The sequence below is a fragment of the Plecotus auritus genome (genome assembly GCF_963455305.1).
Source record: "Plecotus auritus genome assembly, chromosome: 10".
In the NCBI taxonomy this organism is placed as follows: domain Eukaryota; kingdom Metazoa; phylum Chordata; class Mammalia; order Chiroptera; family Vespertilionidae; genus Plecotus; species Plecotus auritus.
In genome coordinates, this window is record NC_137785.1 from 2,276,283 (window position 1) to 2,296,525 (window position 20,243).

General features: G+C 46.2%; 1 long non-coding RNA gene across 1 annotated transcript; it reads right to left on the reverse strand.

Moving 5' to 3' along the window:
• Positions 1-1,549: 1,549 nt before the first annotated feature.
• LOC308234853 lies at positions 1,550-9,737 on the reverse strand. The gene is made up of 4 exons (XR_013959145.1): positions 9,454-9,737; positions 8,163-8,325; positions 6,650-6,773; positions 1,550-5,360 (listed from the first exon to the last, which is right to left on the reverse strand). It is a non-coding gene; the product is annotated as an uncharacterized lncRNA (long non-coding RNA).
• Between the last annotated feature and the right edge of the window lie 10,506 nt (positions 9,738-20,243).

Here is a 20,243-nt window from a genome sequence, read left to right on the forward strand (position 1 = left end):
GGGGGAAATGGGAGACATCTGTAATAATATCAATGACAAAAAAATACATTGAAAAAAATTTTAATACGATAGCCCAGCTGCTGTGGCGCAGTGGTTGAGCATCGACCTATGAACCAGTCATGGTTCTATTCATGGTCGGGGAACATACATGGGTTGCAGACTCCATTCCCAGGGAGAGAGGAGGTACGGGAAGCAGCCTGTCAGTGATTCTCTGTCATCACTGGTGTTTCTATCTCTCTGTTCCTCTCCCTTCCTCCCTGAAATCAACTAAAAATATTTTTTGAATGTATGACTTAAATCAATTGTACTTAAATCAAACTTTAAAAAAGGTTTAAAATTTTACGCTTCCCAATAATTTTACTGTGTTATTATGAAAGTTCTGGAGCACATTTGTTGCAACTGTATCAAGATGTTGGAAATAAAATACAATCATGTGCTACTGAAATGTCTTATCAGGTGCATATTCAATGCAATCACTTTGGCAGTTTAAAACAGACTATGATGAGAGGTTGTATGCCAGGAAAATTGAAAAATACTACAAAAAAAAAAAGAAAAATACTACAAACCTAGACTTTTTTTTAAAATATATTTTGATTTTTTATAGAGAGGAAAGGAGAGGGATAGAGAGCCAGAAACATCGATGAGAAACATCTATCACTGCTTCCTACACACCCCCCACTGGGGATGTGCCCGCAACCAAGGTACATGCTCTTGACTGGAATCGAACCTGGGACCCTTCAGTCCGCAAACCGACGCTCTATCGGCTATACACTCAGCCAAACCAGTTAGGGCTAGACTTCTTGTAATGTTTTAATAAATACTTCGATTTAAATAAGAGTGGCTCTGAATGTTAGCAATGCAGCTTAAATGTATAAATATATGGTATAAAATTGGCTTCAGTTGTACATAGCATTAAAACTGAGTAAAACATATGTAATACCTTAATCAATAAAAAAATTAAAATAAATAATTTAAAAAACTGAGTAAAACAATTTTCCTTCAGGATTCAAAAACTTTGGCTCCATATGGCAAAGGAGTCACTGGAGTCACTGAGGAATGAGGGAAATTCAGGCAGATGTCTTAGAAGCTGCACAGTCCTCCTTTGTTAAAATAATAAATTTATTTAGACAACTTGAAAAAGATTCTCTGCAGATATTTTTTAAAAATATATATATTATTGATTTTTTTCAGAGAGGAAGGGAGAGGGACAGAGTTAGAGACATCGATGAGAGAGAAACATTGATCAACTCCCTCCTGCACACCCCCTACTGGGGACATGCCCCCAACCAAGGTACATGCCCTTGACTGAAATCGAACCCGGGACCCTTCAGTCCGCAGGCCAAAGCTCTATCCACTGAGCCAAAATGGTTAGGTCTCTCAGCAGACATTTCAACAAAACAGATAAATACTGTGCAAATAAATGTATGAAAAAATGTTCACCATGAAAAATTCTTACGTAGATGGAATTAAAATGAAAGCAAGTTAACATTATATGCATTTCCAGGATACCCATTTGAAAAGGTTAACCACTGCGTGTCCTTGCAGGGTAGCAGGAAAATAGAGATTTTTATTTACTGTTGGTTAAGGGGAAGGCAAAGGGAATGACCATTTTGGTTCACAGTTCTGCATATCTTAAATATAAAACGTTCACCTACACAACAGTGTGATAAGAAAACATATGTCTATATAGAGAACTGAATGCAAATATTCCCAGATTTATTTATAATACCCCAAAACCTAAAAATAACAAAACACAAATACAGAGCAATAAAGAGATTATTCACCGAATGTCTTCTCAGAAATAAGTAAATTATCTTTTCACATGAGCATTTGTGTTGAATCTCAAATTGACTGTGCACATGGAGGAAACCAGTATTTGTTACAGAGTACACACCAAGTAGTGCCTGTAAAATTATGACCAACATGAACTACTCTGTTGTAAAAAAGGAAAATCCATGACTGCATGGAGGGCCGGGAAAGGCAGAGAGAGATTATAACAGGGTATTAGGAAAATATAGGATGTGGAAAAAAGTAGGTTTAGAGTTGTTGGTATGGAATACAATAATTAGTAACAATAAACAGGAAGAAACGCGGCCCCGGCCAGTGTCCTCAGCTGCTTGGGTGTCATCCCATTCACTGACAGGTCTCTGGTTTGATTCCAGGTCAGTGCACATCCCCAAATGGAACCCCAACAGTGGGCGTGCAGGAGGCAGCAGATCTATGTTTATCTCTCTCTTACCATCTCTTCATCTCTCTCCCTCCAAAAAACAATAAAGGTATTTTCTAAAATATTTTTTAAAACAATAATATCTGTGTTTTCTGAACTTACAACTGTGAGCCTATTGTTGCCCCACCCTGTGTATGAGTTACAGGTGGTGTATGTCACATGTGACAGTTTCACAGCTTTATCTCTAGGTCAGGGCTCACCAAATAGCACACATGAGAAAGGTGCACTTGATTGCACGTCACTTCTCATTTCCTGGGGGACCAGCCTTGCCTCAGTGGCAGCAAATATTGACAAGCAATAAAGACTATTGCCATTGGAACCAACAGGAATGCAGACTAGTTCCAAAAGACACATCCTGGGACTGATTATAGCATTATCCCTCCTCTAGCTTTGATTTCTTGTCTGTTGAGCAACAACCTTGAGGTGAACAACCTAGAGGGGCTGGGGGAATCCAAAAAAAAAAAAAAAAAAGGACATTATTTTGTATGCCATCGATTCCAGCTATAGGAAATAGTGATGGAGATCCTCAGAATGTATTCAAAGATCATACGAGCCACTGGCCCTGAAATAATGTGGACGTATGTCCAGAAGAGGCACTTTTCATCTAAACTGCAGTGTCTGCCATGACTATGAAAACAGTGTTTCTGTCCCAATACTAATTCCACCTCAGGCTTACAACAAATGACACCAGCCTATGAAATCTCATACATCATGACGAATGGCCTCTTTGGAGCACGTGGAGAGTCGTTCCCCTAAACATTGCTGACACATATGTAATTCATACTGTGAACAGAGAATATAATTCATATTGTTCACAGGAGCACAATAAAGGCCACCTGTTCAGGGCGACCACTGACCTCTACAATATAAGAGGCACCAGACAGCACATTAGAACCACAAAGTCATGCACACTTTGTCTCAATGCCTTGGTCGGCAATACAAAATCAGCCAATAATGAACAAAGAGTGATTTTCTGCCAACAAGCTGTGCCTTCCAAAGCACAGAAAGTTTGGGACCCCACCATATCTGTTCACCTGTCCATGCAGACAGATCACAACTTTCCTTTCAATCATCCCAGGGAGAGAATAGAACCAACAAAATTAAAGTACAAAAGAAAAAACACCTTTACATAAAGATCATAAACCAAAGCAGAGGACAGCAAGAGGTTTGCAGGCTGATGAATTGGAACCTGAAACACTCCATCACAGCATAATGTGAGATCCACAATGTCCCTGAAAGAGGTAGCACTAAGCCGAGGATGGGTGCTCTGGATGAAACCTGGGTCAATTCTCTGGTCAGAAATAAAGGAATGAAGATTCACCCAGGAGTTCGGAATATTCATAATCTTCTCAAGCACAACCCCAGAGCATGCAGGGCTTGTGAGTGATGCACACTCTTCAGGTGAGCCAGGTGGTAGGGGTGAAAGAGCTTCCACACAAATACTTCCAGTGACAACAATCAGGTTGCAGGCCTGAGTAGGTTAGCAAGTGCGATGCAGTTCCTGAAAGTGTCACTTATACCTGAAACTTAGGAGGCATCTAGCAGAGTGTATGTTCTGATAAAGGGGTTTGCATTCAGGTAAATGGGGGTAAAAGCTTCTACTCTGGAGTTGTTCTTCTGAGTGAGAAAGTAAAACATTCCCTGCACATTTAAAGCTCTTCTCCAATGTAAACTCTGGTGCTCTGTGAGAGTGGAGATTTGCTCAAATGACTTCGGACAATCACTACACTCTACGGTCTTTCACCAGTGTGAACTCTGAGGTGTTGAACGAGGTTAGATCTTTGACTGAAGCACTTCCCACAATCACTACACTCATAAGGTTTTTCACCACTGTGAACTCTGAGGTGTTGAATGAGGCTAGAGCTTTGACTGAAGCACTTCCCACAATCAGTACACTCATAAGGTTTTTCACCAGTGTGAACTCTGAGGTGTTGAATGAGGCTAGTGCTATGACTGAAGCACTTTCCACAATCACTACATTGATGCGGCTTTTCTCCAGTGTGAACTCTCTTGTGCATAAAGAGGTGTGTAGTTTCCTTAAAAGATTTACCGCATTCACTACACTTATATGGTTTTTGTCCAGTGTGAACTTTGTTGTGTTTAGTGAGGGAAGACCTATGATGGAAGGACTTCCCACATTCACTGCACTCATAAGGTTTTTCTCCAGTGTGAATTTTGCGGTGTCTACTAAAGTTAGAGTACTGACTGAAGGACATCCCACAAACACTACATTGATATGGCTTTTCTCCAGTGTGAACTCTCTGGTGGGTAAAGAGGACAGAACTGCGGCTAAACGATTTTCCACATTCACTACATTTGTAAGGCTTTTCTCCAGTGTGAACTCTCTTGTGGATAAAGAGGTCATAATTGCACCTAAATGATTTTCCACATTCACTGCATTTGTAAGGCTTTTCTCCAGTGTGAACTCTGTGGTGTTTAGTGAGGGAAGACCTTTGATTGAACAGCTTCCCACAGTCAGTACACTGATAGGACTTTTCTCCAGTGTGAACTCTCCTATGTCTCTTGAGGTTAAAGATACATGAAAACACTTTCCCACATGTATTACACTCATATTTCACTTCTCCAGAGCAGACATCCTGATGTTGAACAAGGTTGTGGTTGTGGCTGGCAGCTTTTTCACATTCATCCCATTGGTGACCACTTTTTCTATTGAGAAATTCCTCTGAAATCTCACTGCGACTGTGTGGCTCCTCAGTGTTGAGAGGGGCCTGGTGCTGGAGAAGCTCTGACATGGCTGGGAAGTCTCCCCCAACCTTCCTCCTAGTTGAAGGCAGCCCTGATAAGTAGAAGCTGCACCTGGTCACAAACGAGGCCCTGTCCACAGCTTCTTTCCAGGGCTTCTCTCCACTGGCTTCCCTCTGCTGCTGGTGAGGGTTTGCACTGAAACAGAAGTCCCTCACACATGCGTCACTGAAGAAGGCTTTCAGTTCTAAGTCCGCTGCTTGTGACTCAGTCAGGTGCAGAACAACTTTTAACACTGAGAAACATCTGAGGCAGAGATGGGTCCTCTGGGTTGCTGGAGCTGTCTTAGAAACCCTGATCTGTGACTCCACTTGTACAGATACACTCTTCTCAGAACACGCTTCCGCATTATCCGTTTTATGCCTACAACCTGAAAACAGAAAAATGGTGATGAAATGAATATCGACTGTGGTGACAGGGAGAAGTGTCATTACAAAAGTGTGTCCCACATAACGCATTGGTTCCATGCAACTCTCTGAGGGTAACATCTGTAGGAAGGATTGATAAGATGCTGCTGTGAAGATCTGGGCCTCTGAAGATCACCATACAGGGAAGATCTCAAACAAAATATGAACCAAACATGGCAAGCACCACATGGAACAGAAGCTGGATCGTCTGCTCATTCTTCTGCTAACAGTGTTCAACAGGGCTTGTCTGCAGGTGACATGGGCCAGCTGTGCAGAAGGTTGAAAACATCTTATTACATGTAAAATTCAAGAAATGAGAAGCTTGTGTCAAGGTCTAGTGAAGCATGTCTGTGCACCTCATAACACATATGCAGGTCATTATTTGAGAATACTGCAGAGAGAGCAGTTCAGAGGAACAGGAGATGGAAAAAGGGCAAAAAGGTGAACATAGCCAGAAACCAGGAAGGCAGAGATTAAAAGATAAGTCAGGGAAGGGTCAACCATGGGAATGAAAAGGTAGAAATGAGCTGCTGCCAGTGGCACCTCAACCTAAACTCTGTTGGACGTGAGCAGGTTCCCGGTATGATCTAAACACCACCCTTATGTCATAGTTCCCACAAATTGTAACTCAGGAGAGCCAGGCAACCCTTTAGATCATGCTGTATGTTCAACCTGTGAAAACAACAGGTCTCTCCTTGTACCTTCCACTGTACAAGAACATAAAACATAAATATTCTGAGTTTTATTGACAGACAACAGAGGTGAGTAGGCATCACTGGCCCAAAGCAAGACAGCATGCAATAGGATTCAGGGAACAAAATATTACAAACAATGGAAGGAGGTCTTTCAAGAACTGCCCATGGTTCATGCAAGTAGAGACCATAACCTGGCACAGTCAGTCACAAAGAGTCTTTAGCTGGAGGAATGGTGCCGAAGTGGAAGCCATGGATGTGGACACAGACACCCTCCCAGAGAGAGAGAGTGCAAGCTTGGGCCCATTAAGCTGTTTGCAGAAATCCTGACCCCCAGACACTTCCGGTCCTATCTGCGGCTATGGGTGTGAGGGATATTCATGGAGTCCTTTGCTCTGGGCTCCACACACACTCAGCACTCTCAGCCACGGCACATTTCACAGGATAATGGGATAAAATGGAAGAGCCCATGGTCTGGCTGTGGGAGAGAGAAAGCTGTTTTGAGAATAAAGGAAGAGAGGACATCACCTCAGGACACTGGGACAATGTGAAGCTCTTACCTACAGATGAGACAAGTGCAAACACTTCCAGCATCACATCGCAGTACAGAAGTCTCTGAGCATCATTAAGGAGCCCCCACTCCTCCTGAGAGAAGCCAATGGCCACGTCCTCAAAGTCCATATCCTGTCGAAATGGGGACAGTTCAGTCTATGATCAGCTTCTCTCCCAGGCTTTTACTTTCTTAACAAACCCCAATACTCACATCCATCCTCACCCTATAATTCCCACATCACAGAAGATAGCAGACCTTGCATCCAACAGAGTCACTCTCTCCTTATATTCCTACTCATACTGTGTCTTCCCACAGCAATAAAGCAGATGTCCAGATTGATTATACCTGACCTCAGTCCCTCACATTTAGGGTCAACGCAATGTGTGACACCAACATAGGGTACAGACAAATGTTGGCCATAAAGAGAGATGTGAGTGAATTGACACTGGTCTTGAGGGAAAATATCCTTGTTGTGCAACACATTCTCCCTCCAAGACCCCAAAAAATATGACATCACTCGTCACTCTTTCGATTCCAATCCTAGGGTGCTGAGGCCAACACTTTGCACGACCTGTTCCACATAATTCTTTGTATCACACTTCTCTCCTACAGCTTCATTCCCAGAGTCACAGCTTCAAAGACAACACGTATACGCTACGTAGAGGAGGGGTTGTTATCTAACCACCTTTTCAACATTCTAACTCACCTCCTCTGTAGTGTATTTCTCTCTTACCCTTCTCCCTTCCCCAAGCCAGTAGAGACTTTCAAGCCCAGGTAACACTGATGTATGCTATCCCATTCCTACTGATCACTGTATCAGCCCAACAACAACAGGCAGGTGTGCACCTACATGACACCTAAATTCTGGACCTGGCATTTAGGGTCAGAACACCTGTCTTTTCAGGAATTACCCTAAAATTCCCCATGTTGTATCATCCAGTTATCACCAGAAATGGACTCAACCTTTATTCCCACTATGTCAGTATCAGGGATCTGTGGCCAAGAATTCACACACCCTCTCCAAAAGCACATCACTCCTTCGCCCACATCTCTCTCACACTTGCACTCCCGTAGCCCCAGCTCCCATAGACATCTCCTTGGTCTTAGTCATAACTCAGCATGTGTGTTCCAGAGAATGCATGGCAAATTTAAACAGTATCACGTACTAACCTGACTCTGATTGCCCACACCCAAGACACAGCCTTCAGTTCTGCTATGAAGGCCTCCCTCCCAAATTGCTTTTTCCTTCAACCTCCCCTATTGAGAACCACATCAACTCAGTTATCCAGAGCCCACCTCTACTGCTGCTGCACTTGATGTCCCTTCTCCACTCACAGCCCTCAGTACTCAAGTCCCACTGCCTATGGCCCTCTACCCCATGCCCAGTGAGTCTCACAGATGCCCACTCAGGCCCATAAGCAAGTCAACCAAACTGGATGCAACACACCAGGCCACACAGAGGGTCACAAGAAATCCTCGTGAGTGTTTAAGAAGTAAATATGCACCAGCCACAGTCTCACCTTTTTTAAATTACTCTTCCACCTCCAATAAAATAAAATAAAAAGGTGATCCACAACTCCTCCCTGCTCCATACTCTTTACTATTTTTTTAAGTAGTCTTCATCTTGAACTACTCCTCAGAGTTCCAGATGGTCATGAACTGGTCTCTGGAATATCTTATATCCTAATAGGAAAAAAATAAAAGATTTCATATTCTCCATGAACATGACTTTTCCCACTATGAATTTCTCCATGTCAGTTGATGGAGCTTTCATACCTTCAGGTGCTAAATCCAAACCTTCACATCATCTCTGATTCTTACCCCTCTCTCCAATCCTCAAAATTAGAAAATCCAGGTGGTCACACCTAAAACCCTGATCCATGATGCAACTGCTTCTTCCGAATCTACACCCACCACTGTGCTCCAGGTACCGTCACACTCACCAAGACCATCACAGCAGCTTCCATCCTAGTCTTCCTACCACCGTCCTCACACCCATATTGTGCATCATGCTGCAGTCACAGGAGTCTAATGAGACCTGGGACACATCACCTGCTCTACTGCTCTAATGACCCCAGTGATCCCATCCCCAGCAGAACAGACACCCAAGTTGTCACAAAGCTGCTCTGGACTTGATTCCTGTCCCACTGTTTCCAGTTCCTATTTTTTAAAACATGGACACCTGCTCGTCCCTCAATCAGCTTGGTCTTCACTTCAACCCTTTGCACATTCTGGAACCCATGCATGGAAGGACCTATCACCCACAATTCCACTGGATGCCAAAATCAGGTGCCACTCATCTGACCCTTGACCTGGACCTAGGGTTCTGGGCTTGGTGTTCCTTCAAGGTCCCCAGGTCCAAGGTCCCCGAGAAGAGCGGCTGGACAGCCCCAGGACCCCACAACTCAGAGGCCACGATAGTGTGAGGCCCTGACATCAGCCCCACAGCCCAGCCCCTCAGCGGCTCTGCACCTGCAGGAACCTGTGGGGACGGAAGGCCTGTGGAGGGCCTGGCACCCACCGCCAGGACCCAGGGGCTCAGGCTGCTCAGGGCCCTGGCCCAGCCCCGGGGCCGGTGACGCCCGCACCCCTCGGGGCTCAGGGTCCCTCTGTGGTTCCCACCGCCCACCGCCCCGTCCCCTGAGGAGGAAGGGACGCTCCTCCCGGAACCGCCTCTCCTCCTCTGTCGCCTTTAGACACAAACAGGCCTGGGCTCCCCGCCTCCCGGCTCAGCCCCCCACGGCCTTCCCCGGGGCATCGCAGCCCGTCGCCCTCCTCCCCTCACCCCCTGCGTCCCCCACGGGCACTCACTGCTCTGGGCGCTGCGACCTGGGCTGCGGGGCCTGAGCGGCGCCGGCCCCGAGGCTGGAGGGCCGATGGGGTGACGCCGAGTGAACTCTGTCAGCGGAGAGGAGGCGGGAGGCACGGGGACCCCAGTCCCGCCGGTTGGGGGTCACCCAGCCTCAGACTCACCCTGCCCAGCGGGACGCCGCCTCCCGCACCTACTCCCACTGGCCACCAGAGCGCTGACGCTGTGCGTCTGTGAACCCAGTAGCGGCCACAATGGCCGCCAAGAGGAGGACGCAGGAAGTCCCGCCCTAACCGGATGTGCAGGCTCCGAAATGCTCTTTAGCACCTCTCACCCTGGCGCAGTGCTTTCTGGGTAATGTAGTTTTCCCATAGACCCAGAGGAGGACTCCTCTGAGCCAATCACCTTGGTGAGTAAGGTGTTGAGGCCCCACAGGTGGTGCTGGAGGAGGAGATGGGGCTGGAGGTCTGCTTACCTGGTCCACACGGACAGATCCACCGAAGAACACATATAAGGGGGAAATGGGGGACATCTGTAATACTATCAACAATAAAACATACATATTTAAAAAAAATTTTTTTAAACACTTTAGCCCAGCTTGTGTGGGTCAGTGGTTGAGGTCATGGTTGTATTCTTGGTCAGGGCACATACATGGGTTGCAGGCTCCATTCCCAGGGAGAGGGAAGGTACCGGAAGCAGCCTATCAGTGATCCCCTATCATCATTGATGTTTCGGTCTCTTCCTCTCCCTTCCTCCCTAAAATTAAGTAAAAATATTTTTTGAATGTATGATTTAAATCAATTATACTCAAATCAATCTTTAAAAAAGGTTTAAAACTTGAGGCTTGCCAATAATTGTACTGTGTTATTATGAAAGTTCTGGAGCACATTTGTTGCAACTGTATCAGTATGTTGGAAATCAAATACAATCCTGTGCTATTGAAATATCTTATCATGCCGAAACCGGTTTGGCTCAATGGATAGAGCGTCGGCCTGCGGACTGAAAGGTCCCGGGTTCGATTCCGGTCAAGGGCATGTACTTTGGTTGCGGGCACATCCTCAGTGGGAGGTGTGCAGGAGGCAGCTGATCGATGTTTCTCTCTCATCGATGTTTCTAGCTCTCTATCCCTCTCCCTTCCTTTCTGTGAAATATAAATAAAATATATTTTTAAAAAAAGAAATATCTTATCATGTGCATATTCAATGCTATCAGTTTGACAGTTTAATACAGACCATGATGAGAGTTTTTATGCCAGGAAAATTGACAAATACCCAGACTTCATTTAATGTATTAATAAATGCTTAGACTTAAATAAGAGTGGCTCTGAATGTTAGCAATGCAGCTTCAATGTATAAGTATATGGGATAAGTTGGCTTCAGTTGTACAAAGCATTAATCATATAAAAAATTAAAATATTTAATTTAAAACACTGAGTAAAACAATTTTCCTTTCAGGATTCAAAACCTATGGTTCCATATGGCAAAGGAGTCACTGGAGTCACTGAGGAATGCGCGAAATTCAAACATATGTCTTAGATGCTGCACAGTCCTCCTTCAGTTAAAATAATAAATTTATTTAATCAATTTGAAAAAGATTCTCAGCAGAAATTTTAACAAAACAGATAAAGACAGTGCAAAGAAATGTATAAAAAAATGTTCACCATAAAAAATTCTTAGATAGATGGAATTAAGTGAAAGTGAGTTAATATTATATGCATTTCTGGGGTTACTATTTGAAAAGGTTAACCATTGTATGTCCTTGCAGGGGAGAAGAAAAATTAGGTATTTATATTCTGTGAGTTAGGGGAAAGGAAATGACCATATTGGCTCACAGTTCCGCATATCTTAAATATAAAACTTCACCTACACAACAGATTGATAAGTAAAACATATGTCTATATAGAGAACTGAATGCAAATATTCCCAGAAGATTTATTTATAATACCTCAAACCTGGAAATAACAAAACACATAGACAGGCCCTAACCAGTTTGGCTCAGTGGATAGAGAGAGCATCGGCCTGTGGACTGAAGGGTCCCAGGTTCAATTTCAGTCAAGAGCATGTACCTTGATTGTGGACACATCCCTAGTGTGGGGTGTGCAGGAGGCAGCTGATCAATGTTTCCCTCTCATCGATGTTTCTGACTCTCCATTCCTCTCCCTTCCTCTCTGTAAAAAAATCAATAAAATATATTTTAAAAAATAGATCAACAGATAAAGTGATTATTCACCTAACACAGTACTCCTCAGAAATAAGTAAATTATCTCTTCACATGAGCATTTGTGTTGAACCTCAAAATGACTGTGTACATGGAGGAAACCAGTACTTGTTAAGGAGTACACATCAAATAGTGCCTATAAAATTATGAATACTATGAACTATTCTACCGTAAAAAAGGAAAATCCCTGAGTGCATGGAGGGCCGAGAAAGGCAGAAAGAGAGATTACAACAGGGCAGTAGGAAAATAGAGGGTGTGGCAAAAGAAGGTATAGAGTTGCTGGTATGGAAAGCGATACAATAATTAATAACAATAAACAGGAATAAACGCTGCCCGGCCAGTGTCCTCAGTTGGTTGGGTGTCATCCCATTCACGGACAGGTCTCTGGTTTGATTCCAGGTCAGTGAACATCCCCAAATGGATTTCCAGTTGTGGCGTGCAGGAGGCAGCAGATCTATGTTTTTCTCTCTCTTCCAGCCTCTTATTCTCTCTTTCCTCAAAAAAGAATAAAAGTATTTTCTAAAATATTTTTTTAAAAGAATAATCTCTGTGTTTTGCAAACATACAACTGTGAGCCTATTGTTGCCCCACCCTGTGTAGGTGTTACAGGTGGTGTATGTCACATGTGACAGTTTCACAGCTTTCTCTCTAGGTCAGGGCTCACCAAATAGCACACATGAGAAAGGTGCACTTGGTTGCATGTGAGTTCTCGTTTCCTGGGAGGACCAGCCTTGCCTCAGTGGCAGCAAATGTTGTCAAGCAGTGAAGACTATTGCCATTGGAACCAACAGGAATGCTGGCTGGTTTCAAAAGACACATCCTGGGACTGACTACAGGCTTATCCTTCCTCTAGCTTTGAGTTCTTGCCTGTTGAGCAAAAACCTGGAGGTGAACACCCTAGGGGTCAGGGGAATCCACAAAACTATTAGATTATTGTCTCTGCCAGTGACTCCAGCTACAGGAAATACTGATGGAGGTCCTCAGAAAGTTCTCAAAGATCATGCAAGGCACAGGCCCTGGAATAATGTGGACGTATGTCCAGAAGAGGCACTTTTCATCTAGTTTAACTGCAGTGTCTGCCATGACTATGAAAACAGTGTTTATGTCCCAAACCAGTTCCACCTGAGAGTCTTACAACAAATGACACCAGCCTATGAAATCTCATACATCATGACACATGACCTCTTTGGAGCATGTGGAGAGTCGTTCCCCTAAACATTGCTGACACTTACGTAATACATACTGTGAACAGAGAATATAATTCATATTGTTCACAGGAGCACGATAAAGGCCGTCTGTTCAGGGCAACCATTGACCTCTACAATAAAAGAGACACCGGACAGCACATTAGAACCACAATGTCATGCACACTTTCTCTGAAGGCCTTGGTCAGCAATACAAAATCAGCCAATATTGAACAAAGAGTGATTTTCTGCCATCAAGCTGTGCCTTTCTAAGCACAGAAAGTTTGGGACCCCACCATATCTGTTCACCTGTCCATGCAGACAGATCACCAATTTCTTTTCAATCATCCCAGGGAGAGAATAGAATCAACAAAATTAAAGTACAAAAGAAAAAACACCTTTACATAAAGATCATAAACCAGAGCAGAGGACAGCAAGAGGTTTGCAGGTTAATGAATTGGAACCTGAAACACTTCATCACAGCATAATGTGAGACCCACAACGTCCCTGAAAGAGGTAGCCCTTCTTGGCTGAGGATGGGTGCTCTGGACGAAACCTGGGTCAATTCTCTGGTCAGAAATAAAGGAATGAAGATTCATCCAGGAGCTCAGAATATTCATAATTTTCTCAAGCACAACCCCAGAGCATGCAGGGGTTGTGATGGATGCACACTCTTCAGGTGAGGCTGGTGATAGGGGTGAAAGAGCTTCCACACAAATATTTGTAGTGACATCAATCAGGTTGTAAGCCTGAGTAGGTTAGCAAGTGCGATGCAGTTTCTGAAAGTGTCACTTATACCTGAAACTTAGGAGGCATCTAGCAGAGTGTACCCTCTATAATAAAAGCCTAATATGTTAAGTGTCTGGTTGTCCAGTCGATCGTCCAACCAATCACAGCGTAATATGCTGATATGCTAAAGCCACTCAACCGCTCACTATGATGTGCACTGACCACCAGGGGCAGACACTCAGACCAGTAGGTTTGCTTGCTGCAGGGGTCTGGCAGATTGGGACTGGGCAAGATGGGGCTGGACACGCCCTGGAGCCCTCCCACGGCCCCTTCCCAGCCAGCCAATCTTCCATGAGGACTGGGTGAGATGGCCCCTGATTGGCCCTGATCCCGGTCAGGCGGAGGGACCCCACCCGTGCAGGAATTCGTGCACCAGGCCTCTAGTGTTCTGATAAAAGGGGTTTGCATTCAGGTAAATGGTCGTAAAAACTTCTCCTTTGCTGTTGTTATTCTGAGAAAGTAAAACATTCCCTGCACATTTAAAGGTTTTCTCCAGTGTGTACTCTGAATTAATCTGAAATTCACCATACTATATTGTCAGCAGGGAATGGACTTAACCTTCATCCCCTCTTATGTCAATGTCAGGGTCCTTCATGCATGAATGCACAGGCCCTCTCCAAGGGCACATCACTCTTCCTCCCACACCTGCACTCCCACACCCACAGCCCCCATGGTGATCTCCTTTACATCCTACTCATTACTCAGCATGTGTGGTGTAGTGACTGCTTGGCAAATCCGAACAGGATTAAGTTCTGCACCAACTCTGAGAGTCCACACTCATTGAGGCAGCCTTGAGTCCTGCTATGAAGGCCTCCCTCCCTCATTGAGTTTTCTTTCAACCTCAGCAATTTAGAACCACATCAGGTCTCATATATCCAGATGCCACCTCGACTGGTGCTGCACCTGATGTCCCTTCTCTAGTCACAGCCTTCAGCACTCAAGTCCCATCACCTAAGGTCCTCTCCCCCATGCCCAGGGAGTCGCAAAGATGCCCACTCATGCCCCTAAGCCAGGGGTGGGCAAACTTTTTGACTCGAGGGCCACAATGGGTTCTTAAACTGGACCAGAGGGCCAGAACAAAAGCATGGATGGAGTGTTTGTGTGAACTAATATAAATTCAAAGTAAAGGAGCGGAGGGGAGAGCAAGAGAACCGGATAGAACAGCCGGATCCGGCCCGCGGGCCATAGTTTGCCCAAGGCTGCCCTAAGCAAATTAACCAGACTGAGCACAACACCCCAGCTAAGGCTCACAACAGAATTCTGGTGTGTGTTTGACAAGTAAATATGCAACAGCTGCAGTCTCACCGTGCTTGAATTGCTCTTTGGTCTCCAATTAAAAAGGAAAAAAAAGGGAAAAGAAGACCTATAACTCCACCCTCGTCTCTCTACTCCCAGCTACCTTTTAAAGAAGCTTTCATTCTGAACTGCTCCTCAGAGTTCCAGACGCTCAGGAACTGGTCCCTGAAATATTGCAAACCCTTAGAGGTAAAAAGTAAAAGTTTTATTATTTCCAATGAACATTACTGTTCCTACATTTCAGCTGCATCTCAGCTGATGGTTCTTCCATACCTCCAGCGGCTAAATGCAAACCTTCACGTCATCCCTGACTCTTACCTCTATCTCAGCCTTCAAATTAGATAATCCAGGAGACCACACCGAAAACAGCAATCCGGAACCCAAATCTTATTTCGCCTCCACAGCCCCTATCATGGGCCCGTTACCATCACACTCAACAAGACTCACAGCAGCTTCTGTCCTAGTCTCTCCACCACCTCCATCCCATCTATATTGTTCTCCATGCTGCAGCCACAGGGAGTCTAATGAGACCTGGGTCAGTCACCTGCCTCCATGGCTCCAAATCTCCCATTGCTCCCATCACCTGCAGAACAGACTCCCAAGTTGTCACAAAGCTCCTCTAAACCTGACTACTGTCGCATTGCTTCCAGTTCCTCATTTTCCAAGAAAATGGACACCATCTGGTTCCTCAATGAGCCCCATCTTCACTCAGAGACTTTGCACACACAGGACCCAATGCCTGGAAAATCCTCTCACATCCCATTCCACTGGTTGCCAATAACAGGGACCACTCATAGGACCCCAGACCTGGACTTAGAATTCTGGGCTTGGTGTCTCATCAAGGTCCCCAGGTCCCAGGGCTGGAAAGTGGCTGGACAGTCCCAGGGCACCACTATCTCCGAGGCCACAAGAGCGTGAGGCTCTGAAATAAGTTCAACAACCCAGTCCCCAGGGGTTCTCCATTTGGAGGAATCTATGGAGAGAGAGGTCTGTTGAGAGTCTGGTCACCACCGCCAGGATTCATGGGCTCAGGCTGTGCCCTTGCCCGGCCCCCGGGCCAGGTGACCTCGAGATGCCTGCATTGCCTCTGGGCCCCAGGCCTGCCTCAGTGCACACTCTTCCCAGGTTCATTATCTTTCAAAGGACTTCACCTTCCTGTCCCCAAGTGCTGTGCTCTCTCTGCCAGTCTTCTCATTCTTCCTCTGAGCAGTTTTGGGAAAAGGTTAGAATCCTGCCTCAGACAAGGATTCTCTTTGTTCACAAGCACCAATGCTGGCACTCCCTGAAAACGAAAGAAAAACTCCTCACACAAAACTTTCCCTCATCTTTCTTGTTGCCTTTAGACATAAAACAGACCTGGGTTTCCCGAATCCTCCCAGCTCAACCACACCACCACGTCCTTCCTGGCTGGCATTGCCGTCTGTTACCCACCAGAGACTCACTGTTCTGTAAGCTGCGACCTGGGCTGCAGGACCTGACCCTGGAAGGTACATGAGGTGAGCTGAGTGGAACTCGGTAAGCAGAGGAGTCTGGAAAGCAAGGAGGCTTCCATCCCATCTGCTGTGGCTCAACAAGCCTCAGACACACCACTCAGAGCAGGGACACTGCCTCTGATGCCTCGTTGTGGTTTTAAGGCAGAGCGCCAGAGCCTCTGACTGTGGTAACAGAAGAAAGAGGTGGAAATGACCACCAGGAGAAAGATGCTGGACGTCACACCCAAACCAATGGGCACCTGGGTAATGCGCCTCTTCTGGGCCTTCACTGGCTACACTCAGCCATCATTGGGCCCATTGCCCTTTGGGTAACGTACTTTTCCGGCCCCCCAGGTGCCATTAGGATCCCAGTCACTGACTGGTCATTGCAGTGTTGGTTTTGGGACGCTGAGTGGCGCTGGGAAATGACAACTTGAGGTTTTGGTGGCTGTTATAGGCTTTTTTGGAGTGTTGTCTGCAACTGATTTCTTGTTTGGAGGCATTATTTCAGATTCTGTGAAACCCAGAATGCTCCCTGAGGCGGAAAGTGTTATTTCATTGATTCCTGAAGACCACAAATGTAATGTGTATAGTTATATATTTGATTTTTTAATTTGAATTTTAGAGAGAAATGAACTGAGATGGAGAGAGAGAAACACTGATCAGCTGCCTCCTGCACACCACCCGCCCCACCACACATCCAACTGGGAGACCTGGTTTGTGCCCTGACCAGGAATTGAACTGGCGACCTTTCTGTGCATGGGAAGATGCTCAACCAACTGAGCCCCTCCAGCTGTCAGATTCTTTATATTTAACATAAAAATATCACATTATTAAGAGAAAAAGCAGGCTATGAGAATATACATAATCCCATCCTATTCGTTTCAAAGCAGCGTTTGAAGGGTTACATAGGCCAACAAGTTGACATTCCCTACATTGTCTGGATGTCTGTGGTCAGTACCCATTGTGAAGCTAAGGAGCTAAGAGTTACCCAATGTTTACTACAGGTGCCAGGCCCGGATTCAATGCTTTACCTGCATTATTATTTCACTTAATCCTCTCCGCAACCTGAGATGGTTTAACCATCTACTTTATGGAGAGACAATCCAGGCTCAGAGAGTCAACGTAAATTGCCTGATTGTAGAGTTAATAAAGGCAGGGCTGGAAGTCAAACCCATGTTTCTCTAACCACAGAGCTCTGGCTTCTATTGTTAAGATTTGCTGCCTCCTAGAGAGTGGAATTGCTAATGCATACCCGCTAGAATGGGCTAGATGTTATGGTGCGAAGCCATCAGCCCCAACGCTTTAGTGGCTTACACTAAAGAAGGTTTCTTTCTCGTTCACACCACACGAACACCCTGCTTTCCCTGGGACTGGGATAAAGTACAAGCACCATGTTGGTACCTACTACGTGTTATCAGAAATGGAAAGGGAGGATGGCTAGTCTTAGTGTTTCTAGACACTTCTGTTAGAGATAACAGACTTCACTTCCACCACATTTCACTGTCAAAATACACCAAGGGCTGCCGCAAACACCAAGGGCTCAGTAGGAGAGCCTGACATACTTGACGGGCCCCATTAAGGCAAGTGCGTGGAAGCAGCCTCTTTTGGGGCTGTGAAGGGTCCGGGAGTGATGCTCTGAGTAGACGCAGGCACCATCAGCCCCAAAGCTTTAGTGGCTTAGAGTAAAGCAGGTATGCTTCCTGTCCATGCCACATGAACACCCTGGTTCTCCTGGGACCAGGATAAAGAGAAGCACCACGTAGGTACCTACTAGGTGTTATCACAGAAGGACAGAGAGGGCGGCCCATCTCAGTGCTTCCAGACTCTTCTGTTAGAGATGACAAGCTTCACTCCCACCTCCTTTCATTGGTCAAAGCACATCACTGGCTTCAGCAAATTTCAGGGGGTCGGGAGGAGAAACTGACATTCCTTTATTTTTATTTTTATTTATTTCTCAGAGGAAGGGAGAGAGAGAGAGAGTGAGAGGAAGGAGATAAAGTTCAGTGATGAGAGAGCATCATTGATTGGCTGCCTCCTGTATGCCCGCACTGGGCCACGAGCAGGAATTGAATCTTGACCTCCAAGTTCATAGGTCGATGCTCAACCACTGAGCCATACTGGCCTGGCAAAACTGACATTCTTGACAGTCCCCGTTTAGGCCATCACGTGGTGCCAGCCTCTTTGGGGGCTGTGCAGGGCCAAGGAGAGGAGTGGGGTTTGGTAGGAAATGACAGTGGTCGTCAGCCCGGATGGTTTGCTTTCTCCTCATCCAGGCGGACTTTGTCCCTGAGCCACCCAAAAATGTCACCAGCAAGAGTGAAAGGAGCCGAAACCGGTTTGGCTCAGTGGATAGAGCGTCAGTCTGCAGACTGAAAGGTCCCAGGTTCGATTCCGGTCAAGGGCATGTCCCTTGGTTGCAGGCACATCCCCAGTGGGGGGTGTGCAGGAGGCAGCTGATGGATGTTTCTCTCTCATGGATGTTTCTAACTCTCTATCCCTCTCCCTTCCTCTCTGTAAAATATCAATAAAATAGATTTAAAAAAATAAAAGAGTGAAAGGAGTGAACTTCCAAGGAGGGATTTGGTCAGACGTCTTTGACAAGCAAACTCCGAAGCCACTTCTGAGTGTGACCTTGGGTGGGTAACTTCCTTGCTTCCTCAGTTCCCCCGCTATGGTCCTGGGCAAGACCCACAGGTCAAGAGAGTTGACCGGGAAGGCTACAGGACGGCAAGGGTTCCAGCGTCCACGTTCTTTCTCATGAACATCCGTCACCACGCTGCCTCCAAGTCTCTGTTTTTCATGGCCCAGGTCAGTGAGCGCTCCGTCGGGTGTGGCTGATGGTGAAAATGCCGCCAGGAACAGCGCTGGTGATCCTGTGCTTTCCACTTGTTCTGGCAGCGACCTGTGCTCTAAGCAACCTCGATATTCTCCTCACCCACCAGTGCAGCGATCACTGGGCCTCATTCTCGCTCCCGGGTGGCCATGCACACCCAGTAGATGATCAGAGCCCAGAAGTCCCGGAATGACGCTCCGTGGAGCGCCAGGCACCTTCCTCCATTAGGGGCCAGCCTCGCCTCCACAGGGGCAAGGGACCCCGCTCCAGGGATGTCCACTGCCTCATTACTAGCGGGGGTTAGGAGCCCAGAAGTCTTTCCCCTCAGCTTCCCCCACACGCACCCATCCACTCATTCCTTCCCAAGGGACCTGGATGCCCCAGCTCGTCCACGAAGCCTAGTGTCCTTCACACGCATGCCCCATGCACACTCTAGCACTCCAGTCTGCCATCAGAGTCTTCCTCAACCCCCCGCCTCCCCCGCTTCCCACAGCCTGGGGTTCTATGAACTGACCCTTTTCTTTTTTAAAAAATATATTTTATTGATATTTTACAGAGAGGAAGGAAGAGGGATAGAGAGTTAGAAACATCGATGAGAGAGACATGGATCAGCTGCCTCCTGCACACCTCCCACTGGGGATGTGCCTGCAACCAAGTTACGTGCCCTTGACCGGAATCGAACCTGGGACCTTTCAGTCCGCAGGCCGACGCTCTATCCACTGAGCCAAACCGGTTTTGGCTGACCCTTTTCTTAATCTATCCCTGTGATAGACTGTGATGGGACCTCCAGGGGGAGACCAGAGGCTGGAAGAGCAGCAGCAGAAGGGGCTCACCTGGGGTTGGAGAAGCAGCCATGTTGCCCTTGCCCCGCCTCCCTGGAGATTGCCTATGCAGCTGCCTGTTGTCAGGGTGCACAGACTCAGAGAGAAACATACAGATAACACAAGCACAGAAACACACAGGTACAGAACACCCCCAGCCTCAGCGGGGCACTCGGG